The sequence below is a fragment of the Phasianus colchicus genome, chromosome Z, assembly GCF_987193195.1.
Source record: "Phasianus colchicus chromosome Z, bPhaCol1.hap1.1, whole genome shotgun sequence".
Classification (NCBI taxonomy): Eukaryota; Metazoa; Chordata; class Aves; order Galliformes; family Phasianidae; genus Phasianus; species Phasianus colchicus.
Window position 1 is genome coordinate 42,073,779 of NC_143476.1, and position 13,779 is coordinate 42,087,557.

The 13,779-nt window shown below is 36.5% G+C and overlaps 1 protein-coding gene across 5 annotated transcripts in view; it reads right to left on the reverse strand.

Moving 5' to 3' along the window:
- Positions 1–748: 748 nt before the first annotated feature.
- Positions 749–13,779, reverse strand: part of PRR16 (proline rich 16) — a 156,792-nt gene continuing 143,761 nt past the window's right edge. For 2 of the 5 annotated variants that reach the window (XM_090131078.1, XM_090131080.1), the window contains exon 4: positions 11,809–12,458. The gene's annotated coding sequence lies outside the window, so the exon portion shown is untranslated. Of the gene's footprint in view, positions 3,326–11,808; positions 12,459–13,779 lie in introns of those variants that run through there. The other 3 variants (XM_090131077.1, XM_090131079.1, XM_090131081.1) reach the window with 3 other exon arrangements.

Sequence of the window (13,779 nt, forward strand, 5' to 3'; positions counted from 1 at the left end):
GATTTATATAGTTCTTGGTTTCTGCTTCACAAAATGGTTATTTTTACATATAATTCTGTCTTTCTCATTAAGCAAAAGGAATTGATGATGGTTCTTGTGTTTAAAATAATTCAGCTGCTGAAAGAATTAGATAATCTTATTGTCGTTACATAAAAAAATCCTAAGTGGTAGCCGTTTCAAAAGCCTTATGAAATACTAGTAGCATTTTATTTTCCTCTTTTGAAGTATTGTCTCAGGGGAGCTTCTGCATAGCATGCAGGCATCGGCTCCATGTATGTCACAGTACTGAAGGCTTTGTAATTTAATTTGCAAAGATCAAGGAATCTGGATTTGCCCCAACACCACTGATAGCAAAATAAAGACACAATATGACATGTGCATGTGCAACTGTGCTAAAATTTACTCTCCAGTAGGAAGGAGCTGAAAACTACAGCATGAGATTGATGAAAAGCACCATTTGCAGCATCTAACTGTATTTGTTTCTCAAACTGGGCGTACATTCTCTTGTATATTTACTATTTTTGCAATACATAGTTTAAAACCTCTCCAGTGACAAAGCCACTGTTTTTCATATTTGTTGCATTTTTCTGAGGAAAGTTTCAGGTGAATTTTGTAGAGTGAAATTTCACACAGGAGCTGGTCTAGAATTCAGCAGAGCAGAAAAATATTAGCAAATAGTTCTTAATTATTTCATTACATTTTTATTGAATTATTTTCAAATATAGATGAGTGCATTCTGTTCAAAAAAAGGAAAAGAAAAAAAAAAAAAAGCAGCTTTTCCAAATGTTATTAGACAATAACGGAAGTGCTCAATTCTGTCCCTTCAATAAGCAACTCAGTATTAGTCTGAAAAACAAGATACCACCACCATTCTTTAACAAATACAAAGGTTGCATTTATCAACTGTACTGGTGGAAATTGACCGCTAGATTTCTTTAAAAAAAGGTTTCTTTAAAAACATGAGATGATCCCAAGTTTTGCGAAATGAGACAGGCTGTTATTTCCTCAATTATTTCATTTGATGATTTCAAGACAATCCATAAAAGCAATCTATGGCTTCATAGTCACAAGAAGAGTCTTTCTCAAATATATATAATAAAATGAGCATCTCTTGCAGTAACAGGACTTGGGGCACTTACTTCAGGACAGCTGGCATTCATTAGAGGGTAGGGCTGTGCACGCATGCACACAAACACACACCCGAACACTACTTATCAGGGCAGAGCAATATATTTTAAAAATATCTGCCCATTACAAGGTTAACCCACGAGTAGTAAAATGGCTTGGGTATTCAATCGTTTTTTGTTCTTGAAATGACAGCTTTCTCTTAGTGAGCACTTAAAAGGTTCCAAAGAGCAATGGAAATAAAAAAAAAAATCAGCTTTATGAATCAATTATTGGATTTAAGGTGAATGTTTTAAGTGAACTGGGAACAACGTGCTTTACTGTGCTCTGAAAATCACACACAAGCTAATAGACTAAGAAAAAAGGAAAACGTACCTTTATTCAAAACAGTTCTAGCACTGAAATATTCAATAACTTCATAGCAAAAGCCTGCAGTATACAGAAACAGTAACTGATAACTGTAAACTGCAGATTGTTCTAAAGAACAACCTTGTATACTGCAACTACTTAAACTGATTGTGATTAAGTGGTGTGGCCCTGCCAACATGCTAAAACAAATGAAACAAACCTAATAAAACCTTACAAAATCAAAAAAACATGACAACTAAGAATAGTTTCTGGATAAGGTGAGACACTTGATAAAAGCTCTCTTTGTAATTTGGGATGCCACACTCACTAGACTACATTTCTTTCATTTTTAAAAACCCAAATCTTTACTCACTGAAACTTACTGATCATAAAAAAACTATCCCATTATATATTTCTTCATGTGGATATTAAAATAAACTATGTTCTGAAATTAAGAGTTAAAATACCTCCTTTTGTTTTCCATACATATTTGCCTGTATAAATATACTTCGTCATTTTACAAATTACAATATGTATATTAAAGCTTTCGGTCAGCAAACCATCACAGCTTCACATGAACAAACAATTTCTGTGTTTTGGTTCTGCTTTTAAATTGTTTTTGGATATAATGAAAACCAGTCCAAATGAGTGACAGCTAACAATATAAACAACACGTTTATTTAGAAAAATAAACCGAAAATGCTGCTTGTCTGTTAGATTTTTCCACGGAGTATAGACAAATGGCTAGAAAACTTGTATGCCAAATACGTATTACAAATGACTTTGTCTCTTTAGCAGTAACTGGAACAACAATGTCAGTGTTCAACAGGAACAGATAGGATGTATAATTGAATCGATTAAACTTCTTGCAACAATATGATAAAAAAAAAAAATGGATGCTATTAAAAAAGATTATATCCCCGTTATAGACACACCTTATCATGTTGATGATTTTTCATATATATACATATATATATATATGTATGTATATGTATGTATTTATTTAAACCTACGAAAGGACCATAGTCCTTTCAGTGAAGTGATCCCCATAGTGAAAGAATGCACAAATGTTTTTCTTCAGTTCTTACTTTTATATTCCACCTTTTGGAGCCCCAGCAAAATACAGCTCATTGTGGTCAAAAAGCTCCTGGGGCTGTCTGTGCAAATGGTGGCACACACCATTAACCTGAATGGAAGTGACAGTGCAAAAACTTGAAGTGCATTGAGATGCAATCTTTAACACCTGAACTTTTTCAAAGTTGGGTGGAGGACAGAAGACAGCATCCTTTGAAGCAGTTTAATGTCAGCGATGCCCTGTTCCTGTATGGCTTTCAATATGTACAAGGAATGACAGAGGTCTTCTTTCGCTGTAGACAGTAAATTCCCCTGTTACAGTAAATGCATTTATATCCCATTATCACCTACGCGCTTCATTTCTCCTTTTGGCTACATATAGAAATATTTTTGGATGCTGGCTTGACCCACGAAAAGCTCATCAGTTGTTACTCTGGTTGTTCAGCACAGAACTCAAATGTCAGGTTCAGAGAGGTGTGTCTGAACTGGGGTGAGTCGTTAATCCTCTGTTCTTTGCTCCCACCAAGTGCAATATAAGGCTGTGGCTTTTGCCTGGACTCCGCTTGCAGCTGTCTGATCTGAGACAAAGGACTCAATGCAAATTTCACCCATGACTCATTGTGCTCTGACTTGAAAGGCTTTCCCATGCTCCATGGAGGGTTGGGTTCCTGGGTTACTTGTCAGATCTGGCCTGCAAGAAGTCACAATGATGAATCTAATATGCAAGAAATTAGGGGATGTGTCTCCAGATATAGATATTCCTTCAAGCCTGAAGGTGCTGTGAAAAAGAAGACAAGGACAAAGTTATAAAACCATGACTTTAAAATGATAAAGTTAGTAGAAAACAAAATAGTTTTGAATGATTGTTCCACTTTCCAAGAGTTCAAAGCATTCTGAAACTTGACCTCTTACAGTTTATTACTGATACAGGCCTTATTTCTCTGCAGCGGTCAACGGATTTAACATCACAACTTTCTTTAGAATTAAACATTAATTTATAGAACCTTTAATTAAACATTACTTTATAGAACCTGAGAAAACGATCATTACGGTCTTCGGTTCTGGAATATATACGGGTGCTATGATGAATTTTTGATTATTATCTTTGTTAATCTAGCTAACCCAACAATTCAGTTTAACAGTATACCTAAGAGCTTAAAACCAAACCAGAACTACTGAAATTTTAATAAACGAGGAACAAAATATCATGCATTTGAGGAACTTTTAAGACTTCAAATCTAATTTAGCCTATGAATCTGTATTCTATTTTCGATTCTCAAATTAAATAGAAACTGAAATTCAGCAGGAGATTATAACCTGAAGATAAGTTTCCTAATCGCTAAAATACTATTCAGCATTTTGATTCAGGTCTTTCACAGTCTCTTTTTGGGAAATGGCTTTAATTTATATAATGCACTAAAATGATCCTTGAGAGAGTGAAAGAGAATAATACTTCAATCTATTGCTGAGGCTCACTGTATTTACTTATTGGATAAGATGAAGCAGCGCAAAACAGGGGGGCCATGGGATACTTATCAGCTGACAGGTAAGGCAGGAACTTGGATTATTTTATGAACTCACATTGTCTGAGGGAAAGAATGAGAAATTCCTCTTCTACCTGTCGTGATTTACAGCTAGAGCTACCTTACTGTGAGGGGGACGAAAATTATTTCTTTACCATTACAAATGGATTTTATAAACCTAGCCTTTCATTCACATCTCCTCTTCTTTCATATCAAACAGACTGCTTCATTTGATAAGAATGGGAAAAGAGGTGAGGCAAGACAAGGTAAAACAAGCCAAGAAAGAAAGGAAAGGAAATATAATCTGAAGTTGGCGTAAATTGAGGCTTTTTTTCCCCACAATCAAAGCAGTTAGTCAGAAATACTGTCTGGATTGCTGCACCAGCCCAACAATCTAATGGCCACAGTATAATAAATCTATGAGAAAACTGAGTTGGGGTGGCAGAATTTCTTTTCCTAATCAACTACGCTTTGGCTCACATCATGAATCAAAAAGATGAATATCTTAGGTATCTGCTAGCAGTGTATTTTTAAACAAAGGACTCTTCAAATCAATGGAAACATATCTATCTTCAGCTATCACAATTTCTTTCTTTAATTATATCTTGGTCTAATGATTTGTGTATGTTAAAACCTCGTAAAAATCACAAAGATAATTGTATTGCCCTAGAATTCAGTTTAACATGAAACAGGATGGATACTGTACAAAAAAGCATGCATGAAAAAGCAATACTAATACTCAAAAGAAATAAATACTGCAAATATTTCTTGTTCTCTGTCAGGAGACAGTTCTTCCTCAAACTTATTCTGAACACAACACAATGCTGAATAGTTGTAGATGTGTAAAGCAATATATATTTTTTGGCTTCTCTGGGTTGCAGTTCATGAACTTACTTAGTAACATTCTAAGCAACTTTCTAATTCAGTCGCCAATTCACACGATTCATTCCCACTTGTATGACCATATGACACCCACCTAAATCTCATCAATACTCTACCGAAGAAGGAAAGTTTGCCTTTTGTTTTTTAATGATACCTTTGCTAAACTGAGCAAATGGCACTGCTACAAAAAAAAAAGTGATGTATGTCTTTACACAAAATAAATAATATATCCAAATTAGAAGATTAAGTGTAGAATTCAGAAGGTGGGCAATGCCCGCATTAAAAATAGAAAAAGCACTTTCTCTTCCCACCTCAAATGGATGAATGAAAAATTAATTAATTAATTGTTGCCCATCATCATGCAGATGAAGAAGTGAGGCACAGAGAAAATATGTCAGTTATTGAAGAAATATGTTTTTGTTTTTTATTGCTATAGTTTTTAGTATTTTGACAAGGAGGCTCTACATTCAAACAACCACATTTAATTCATCATTACAAAATGCCTTCAGCCTTGTCAGTATGCTCATGATGCAAACTGCCTGACTTTACTAAAGAGCAACAGCTGAGACAGCCTGTTTCTCACTTGAACCCGTTCTTCTTCCCTTTCTTTGGCTTGGCAGTCTTAGTCTTGCATCTGCAGCTCCAATATTCAGTTCCAAAAACAGAAACTGAAAGAAATCATTATAATTGTTTTCCTCACTTAGCAATAGATACTCATTCTTCTCAAGTATATTTTACTTCTATGCCAGCACTACTCAAATAGTCTTTCAGTTTTCCATTGTTTGTCAGTATCCACTGTTTTTCAGTTTTCTTGAAAACTGAGAAATCACAGATGAAAATTCAGTCAAGAATTTATTCAATTTAAATTCAAGTTCAAATGAAATCCAAATAACTTATTCAATTTTAACTGAAGAAACAAGTTCAAAATAAAAAGATAATCAAGCTCAATTTATAATATTAACGATTAATAAATATGCTTTGATTTTGTAGTGGCAGGACAGAAATATGCCAAACAAGTGATAGAGAAGATATTTATTAAATTTTAATTGACAAGTGCATTGGTGACTGCCAATGATGGCAGAAAATGAGACCATAAATGTGAGATTCTATGCTACATCTAGCCCCTTTTATTTAAAAGAAGAGAAGAGATTAGGAATCAGCTTCATATTCAACTGAGAGAGAGAGAGAGACTTAATACCAAGTTATATAAACCTTGAATCATTCTCATCTAGACTAATTAAAATCTCCATTATTTGAGCTAATTTTGCACTAACAGCATGAATTGAACATATACTGTTACCTTGCATAAGCATGCTGGCGGTGAGAGCACCAGCGAATCTATTAGCTTCACTCATGTTTTGACAAGTATGAGAAAAAGCAATCACAGAGCAACAAACCCTCCTAAATTGCATGTATTTTCTAGATACTGGTAAATAGCAGCTGCATCTGGTTCAGCTTCTCAGTTACACCTGAAAGATATGGAAATATTTATTCAGATATAGAATATCTGATCTATTTACATTCAGTTTTTGTTTTAGGGCAGATGGATTACTATGCCAATTCCTTCAAAAGAAGAAAGAATTATTGATAGGGAACAGAATGCTCCCTAGGCCCTTTCTTGGCTGCTCTTAATGTCCAAAACATATATTCCATGACCTTTGGAGTATTATTTTAGCTATAAATTGAAGCAATGGATTTCAGAAGACACACATTTTCAGTCACAAGCCAGATAAGAGTGTCTGTGTTTTGTGATTACAGGAACTCTGCCAAATGCAAGAACAATGTTTTTACCAGGTGTTTTACTCCTCTGTCAACACTATAACCATATAAGCCAATGTTAGTGTTTTGGGTTTTTTTTGTTTGTTTGTTTTTTGTTTTTTGTTTTTTGTTTTTTTTTAACTCCAGCACTCTGGAGACATCCATGATAGTAAAATCTTTAAAACATAAAAAATGCAGAATTTCAACAAATACACCACAACACTTTTTTTTGTAATTCTTCCGATTTCTTTTCTTTCCCAGAAAGCTTCAGAATACTGATTTCTGTATGATAGAGTTATCCTCCTACCATTTCAGCCTCTAAATAATTTATTTGCCAAACAGAAAACAAGAATTCCTAATTGCTGATTGGATTTCTTTTTCTCTCAAAAATTTTAAAAAGATTGTAAATGGCACGCATGCAAATTTAAAACATGTGCAATTATTCATTTTCATTTTTTCCTTTGCATAACATTTTTCCTTTGTTCTGACATCATGTATCACTTTCTACAGTAGTATCATTCTTACTACCTTGCTAATCTTTTCTTATGTGATTAAGTTATCAAGTCCTGTTGCTCCATCTCCAGAGCTTTCTATAAAAGTAGCTCTATAAATAGTTCTACAAATCTAGTCCTAAATAGAGATCTGCAGACTGTGTCACTAAGTATATGATGAAAGCATCTCTTAAATGTACTCTTCGTACTGAACACATACTGCTTAAGCAGAGTGTTAATGAAAGTTCACTGTCTATGTGTGTTTGCACAACAAAATGACCATCAGAATATTGGCTCTGAGAGCTGCTGCTACTCAGCTATATATATAAAGAATATATGAGGGCTGCTCCAAAATTAACCTCCTAAAATAGCCTCCTATTTTATGATGCAGACCCATGCTATCAGAGCTGACTGTCATGATTTGGCAGTAGAGGTTGAACCTTCCTACAAATATTCCATTACATTTTGCCAGCAGATGGCAGCAGAGCTGCAGTTTCCATCGAAATAAATAGCAGGCATTGGTCTTTGTCTGTCTGTCTGTCTCGTCCGTCTCTGTCTGTCTCTGACTGTCTGTCTGTCTCTCTCTCTGTCTCTCTCTCTGTCTCTCTGTCTCCATCTCTCTCTCTCTAAGTATCTGTATGCACGTCTGTACAGCAGTGAAACATTCATGGAAAAAGCCCCATGCAACAAATGCAAGGAGCGTTCTTTGCCAACTACTGAACAAAAGATTGCAGTGTTTTTCTCAATAATGTCCTAGACATTTCAAATTGGAGAGAAGGAATTTGTGGGACTGACAATGGGAAAGTAAGCCTCTTTTTTTTCATCCCCAACAGAGCTAAAATCTGGGCAACCAGAATTACCATGAGATATCTTGACAATTTAGAAGCCAGTATCCTACATTAGGGTAATCCATGAGTTCTGCCAAAACCCCAAAGCATTAACTCCAAAATGCTAGCGTGGAAAGAGTGGTAAAGTGAAGAAAATCTTGTTCATGTGTCCTAGGAAACTCTAGCAGCTTTGTGCCATGGTAAGAGGCCCTTTCTCTAGTAAGATAAGGACGCATAAATTTTGTTAGAGAAGTAAAATTGTGCTTTCTTGGCAAGTAAAAGAAATACTTAAATAAATTTTAAAATTCCTCAGAAATATTTTTGGCTGAGGCTTTTTCAATCCGCATCCTTAACCTTTATTCTATTTTTGTTTTTTTTTACATGACTTTTTTTTTTTTTCATTCACATTCAACATTTTGGTCACTTATCTATTTATCTGTTGGTAAAATATGTCAGTGTTTCAAAAACATGTCTAAAGACAGAATTAGTTATGCCAAGGATGAATAGACAGCTAGAAACCCTATTTCTTTTTCCATTAGTTTTGGGCTTGTTATGATATATACTTCATGAGACAAGATCCTTCATGAGACAAGTGCTCACAAAAGAGTTCTGGGAGTGTCTATTTCTTCATTTTCTCTCCGTTTACAAGTACCCAGAACAGCTGTTTTCTCAAATCAGTACATTTGGACTACATTTTGTCTTCCACTTGACTACTATACACTGAAAAATCAAGAATTAATCAGGAGGAAATCAGCTTCTCCAGGCTCGTGCATGATATAAGATTTTAGCTACCCTTTTTGAGACATTCACAGATTTCACTTACAGTCAGGATTCTGATGCAGACTTGCTTAAACAGCCAAAGCAAGGTGTACTTAATTTCCCGCTTATCAATGCCTCTAATAGAACGCATTCCTATATTTAAATATACCCAGAAATATTTATGGATTTTTAATTTTTTGTGTATATTCATGTATATTTCATGTATTTATAATATATAATTATATATATAATTTATGTAATTTATATGATTATATAAATAATGTATTTATAATATATGCATACATGTACTAATTCTCTCTTACTGACTAGAGATAACTACATATTGGAAAATATTCACAAGTCTGCCAACAGAGTGCTGTTCACAAGGTCGCATCCAACCCCACAGTTCAAGCGGACAGTACTGTTGTGACAACAGCAATAGATGAGCTACTAAGGTGGAAACTCGACCAGTAGTCAGATTTCAGCTTAGATCCATCTCTATTAGAGGTGCACTAATGATACTACTGAAACAAAATTGAATGCATGGACAGCCACTGTAATAGTCTATGATGGTAGATGAACACCAAGTGTGAAATGTTTATCTATTACATTTTTTAATTAAGAAAAAGTTATCATTTGAACATTATTTACAGATTTTGAATTACAGATTTTGGTTTCAGCTGTTTAGAAGGTAAATGCTCCAAAACATTGAACCTACAAGCACAAACTGTGAAATGATTTTGATACCTCCTATTGGCTTTCTTTACATTGAAACAAACAAACAAATAGGCCCTATAGGTAAACACAAACTTGCTTTTAGCACCATCCATCCCTGTGCCGAATATCAGAGGGGATCCTGCTCTGTGTCCAAAATGCAGAAAGGCAGTCTCTTGTAGGAATCTGGAGAACTAGATGCTCTAGGAAATCCATCCATTCATTCTTTTTGCAGTTCTTTTGGCTTAAAAATAGTCTGTTCAACATAACAGCTGGGTAACTTGTGTCTCTGTTTTAATCATTTTGCCCTTCTTTTTGCTCTTCTTTTCATGCTGAGTCAAAGTAAATTTCACTAATTAGCTTGAATGTGTATCTGTGTCAAACGGAGGTAGAATCATAGAATTGCAAAGCTGGAAATGACCTATAAGATCATCTAGTCCTACCGTCTTCACATTACCAGTGCTACCACAAACTACTAGACCATATCTTGTAGCCCCTCATCCAGATGCCTCTTGAACACTGCCAGGGACGGCGACTCCACCACCTCCCTGGGCAGCCACTCCAGTGCCTGACCGCTCTCTGAGAGAAAATGTTTTTCCTCATGTCTAACCTAAACCTGATCTGGTACAATTTGCAGCCATTTCCTTGGGTCCTGTTTGTTGCCTGGGAGAAGAGGCCAAAACCCTCTTCACCACAACCTCCCTTCAGGAAGTTGTAGAGTGTGATGAGGTCTCCCCTGAGCCTCCTCTTCTCCAGACTGAACAATCCCAGCTCCCTCAGCTGCTCCTCATAGGACTTGTGCTCAGACCCCTCACCAGTTTCATTGCCCTTCTCTGGACATGTTCCAGGGCCTCGATGTCTTTTTTGTAGTGAGGGGCCCAAAACTGAACACAATATTCAAGGTGCGGCCTCACCAGAGCTGAGTACAGGGGGATGATTACCTCCCTGCTCCTGCTGGCCACACTATTTCTAATGCAGGCCAGGATGCCATTGGCCCTTTTGGCCACCTGGCCACACTGTCAGCTCATTTCAGCCGAGCATCAACCAACATCCCCAGGTCCCTTTCCTTTTCACAATCATCCAGTCACTTGTCCCCAAGCCTATAACACTGCATGGGGTTATTGTGGCCAAAGTGCAGGACCCGGCACTTGGCCTTGTTGAACCTCATCCCACTCACCTCAGCCCAGTGATCCAGCTTATCTAAATCCCTCTGAAGGGCCTCCCTACCCTCAGGCAGATCCACACCACCTCCCAACTTGGTGTCATCTGCAAACTTACTGAAGGTACACTCTATCCCCTTGTCTAGATCATCAATAAAGATATTAAACAAGATGAGCCCCAGTACCGACCCCTGGGGGACACCACTTGAAACAGGTTGCCAGCCGGACTTAACTCCATTAACCACTACCCATTGGGCTCGGCCCTCTAGCCAGTTTCTTACCCAAAGGAGTGTACACCTGTCCAGGCCACGGGCAGCCAGTTTCCCCAGAAGAAGCCTGTGAGAACAGAGATCAGGAGAAGAAAAAGATGCAGAAGATCGCTAAATTCCCAACAGAATTAACTTTCTGTTAATTCTGATCAGTGAGAAATTAGCTACTAACACATTTGAGGAACTGCTAATCTAGGTTTGTCCAGCTAGCTTACCACAGGTGATACCAGCAAGCAAGTAATGAAAGAAATACTAAGCATGAATTTCCTTTTGCAAAGAGTTGCCAAAAAATTTCAGATCAATATATACTGTTGGAAATTTTTTATCAGTATTGTACTATTCAATCAAGGATTAATGTAAGTATAGTGCCATCGTAGCCCTCCATTTATTGAAGGTGCCTTCATACATTCTAGTTGTTGCCAGACACTCAAAGATATGGAAGGTTTGATAGGTAAAAGAGCAACTCCCTCCTTTTCTGTGACAGTTTTTTGTTTGTTCCTTAAAAATTCGTATTTGATGTGTTATACTTTTAAGTCAGTCAAGAGAAAGTCAAGGGTTTTTTTTTTCATTTTCAGAATGTAGAGGTTATTGGTTTTTTTTTTTTGTTTTTTTTTTTTTCCCCTTAACTAAACATCTTAAAGAAACACAAATAGTTTGAAAACCATTCTTTCCAGAATACATCTTCCAGTTGACAGGAACAGCATTTCTTATTTAACCTGGAGCTAGAAAGGATGGATAAGGGAACTGGCAGCTCTACACTTTCTTATTTAAAAAAATATATATACAGCTGAAAGGAATCGTGTAGTACATAATGTAGCCATCAATCTCACTCTCTCTTTTTTTTTTTTTTTTTTGGTCATTTATTGATCTTTCTTCTATTTCAGATTAATCAAGAAATCCACCAGCTTTGCAGAATTATGCCTACTCCGCAAGCCAAAAATACTTCAAACACATCAGAAGGGATCTGTAAATACCGTGCCACAGCCTTTCTCCAGATCAGCCCATTGAGGGCTGAAGTAACTCCTGATTCTAGCTGACAACATGTTGTTTTCTAACAGACATTTTACAGGAAGTATTCTTGCCTTTGTCATTTGGCACAAACATTTTCCTGCAGAAAATTAAAAATAAATTTCACTGCCAGAAAGATGTGGAGATCATCAACACTGCGTTGTCTCTTTCTCCCAAAACATGCTGATATGACTAAAAGGTCATAGCAGTTCTATGGCATATTGCCTTGATCAATATACTCACATTCACACTCTTTATTATAAAATGAAAGAAGTTTGTGTCATGGTTCTCGAGAGTGGAGAATTCTGTTCTTACTGTTAAAAAAATGAGTAGCTCACAGCTGAATCTTGGGCAGAAATCCATCAGGGGAAGAAGGGCCATGAGGCTCTGCAGCAATGAGGAGAGTGTACTGCAAGTTTATGCACAGCTCCAGTCATGTGCAACGGCAGATGTATCAGAGATAAGCACAATTAATCTTTCCAGTAGGTGTTCAAAATGTAGCCTTTTAATTTCAGGAATCCTATAAAGGAAAATTTAGAATGGTGTTATGTTGGTGTGACACAGCATGACATTTGAAACAAAACAGAAAATTTCAAGGTTTTTTTGGAAGAAAAACAAAGGAAGTGAAGATCACTTTATTGTTTTTACAGGTCTACTACGGATCACAGAATAGAATCAAAGAATCACTCAGGTTGGAAAAGACCTTAAAGATCATCGAGTCCAACCACAACCTAACCATACTACCGTAACTCTAACAACTCTCTGCTAAATCATGTCCCTGAGCACCACATCCAAATGGTTTTTAAACACGTCCAGAGATGGTGACTCAACCACCTCCCTGGGGAGCCTATTCCAGTGCTTAAAACCCTTTCTGTAAAGAAGTGTCTCCTGATATCTAACCTAAACCTCCCCTGGCACAGATCGAAGCCATTTTCCCTCATCCTGTCACCTGTCACTGCTCATAAGTCGAGACTTGAATGAAGCAATAGTTTTTGACAAATTTAATGATAACCTTTTTTTTTCTAATTCATATCTAATGACATATAGTGTCATACACAACCAGGCGGGATGGTCAAACATAAGATTAGCAACAAAGCTTATCTCTTTTAGCCTCTGAGAAACTTTATTTTTCTCAGTCATCATCTAAGAAATCCCTAATAAGCTTCAGCAGGAAAAGGGGATTATTTCACAGGCAAAAGACTACCTGAGTTCCTGATCTCTGATCATAAGTAAAATTCAAAATCATAAAGCATCTCAGTATTAAAACCTTCATCATATCCATCAAATATGCTCAAAGTCTTGGCTCACAACATGAAATCATGTGATTATGTATGGGAACTGCTGACTCACAGCCTGAACCTCTGATTAATCACCTGAGGCGAGCAATGAGTCAGCCATGGGAGCACAGGTGATAGCAATTCATCTGTGCTGCAGGAAGGGGTGGAGCCTGGCTCCACCTCTCCTAAACCTATTTAAGAGCTGACTACCAGTAGGGAAGGATCTCTCTTCTGGAGATCCATTCCACTGGAGCTTCCTGAGTGAGCCCACGATATGGGTAAGCATCCTGTCTATTCTCTTTGTCTTGCTTTGCCTAACTTTCTTGTTTATTTCATTATTATAACATCTTAATATTATTTGATTATACAATATTCCTTGATTATACACTATCTTAATATTCTTTGATTATACAGATTAAAAAAAAAGTTTGTTTTTTTTTTTTTTGCATTTGTATTTGCAGATCTCCGAAGTCTTGTCAATGCAGATTGGCTTGCACAGTGAACCTGGCTGGCTAGTCCTGAACCTGTGCTCATCTAGCTTTGAAGTGATTTGGTTAACAAAAT